Genomic DNA, 1,044 nt, shown 5'->3' with positions numbered 1-1,044 from the left:
TATTTGTTTGGTTTCCCCTTTTTTTTTTGCGTGTGGAGTTGGGCGTTTTGTGGGGTTATTATGTTGCTAATGGCAATAGGAAGGTAAGATTGTCACGATTATGAAGATTTAATTAATTGTGAATGGGATGTTGAGGAGGAAGAGACTTGTGATTTTTTCTTTTGTCGTGACTAGAATATTGAATTATGAATGATCTTGTGTAGTGTAAGGGAATACAATACAAACTTTTGGTTAAAGATACTTTGTGCACGTTTAATAGATACATTTTTACCAATTCTTGTCAAGTTGATGTTGTAAAGTCAAGTGCATACATGTAATTAAACGTAAATGTAGGCAAAAAAATGTCTTATTTGTTATCTGTCAATTATCAGTGCAGTTAAACTGTAAATGAACACTGATATGAGGTACTCTGCAGACTGCAGACAATTTTCTTAAATATGTAAATTGATATGAATCAAATAGAAACAAAAACTTTAATTTATCTGTAATGAAATATCTTGACTTTCAAAGATAATGGATGTAGAAGGCACCACTATTGGCCTTCCTATCCTTATATGTTAACATTGTTCATAAAAGTTAACTTGAAAAGATTAATTTCTAAAACTTTACTTATTCCATGCCAGTATCATTAAATTTTTCTTTTAGTAAATAGCAATTCACTATGTGTTGGTGACTCTAGATCTCTAATATGATATAAACCATTAATATTATATTGATTACTGAAAACAGCCATAGACCTTTCATGAATAACCTCCCTTGCAATGGAGTTGGTGTCAGAACCAAATAAGTAAAGGCTTTAAATCGTAATGAGACAGTATTATGTAGATACTTTATCTTAAGATCAGCTTTGTGCTATCTTAATCCTCTGTATTGCAATGTTAGTATTATCTTTCTTATCTTAAGAGTCTGTAGAGCTAATTTGTTTGTGATATTTTTTCAATTATTTTATGATTCTAACTACTGATATTGGTCTTGACATAGCAAATTAAAAGGGCTACATAAGAGTGTTCATTGAGTGTTTCATAGTACTCTTTCTGTTCAGGT

The 1,044-nt window shown here is 30.5% G+C and overlaps 1 protein-coding gene across 1 annotated transcript in view; it reads left to right on the top strand.

Moving 5' to 3' along the window:
• Positions 1–1,044, top strand: part of LOC119591436 (histidine triad nucleotide-binding protein 3-like) — a gene marked incomplete in the record, with an annotated part of 8,374 nt that overhangs the window by 213 nt on the left and 7,117 nt on the right.

Source organism: Penaeus monodon, chromosome 28 (genome assembly GCF_015228065.2).
Source record: "Penaeus monodon isolate SGIC_2016 chromosome 28, NSTDA_Pmon_1, whole genome shotgun sequence".
In the NCBI taxonomy this organism is placed as follows: domain Eukaryota; kingdom Metazoa; phylum Arthropoda; class Malacostraca; order Decapoda; family Penaeidae; genus Penaeus; species Penaeus monodon.
This window is presented reverse-complemented; position numbering and strand designations above follow the sequence as displayed.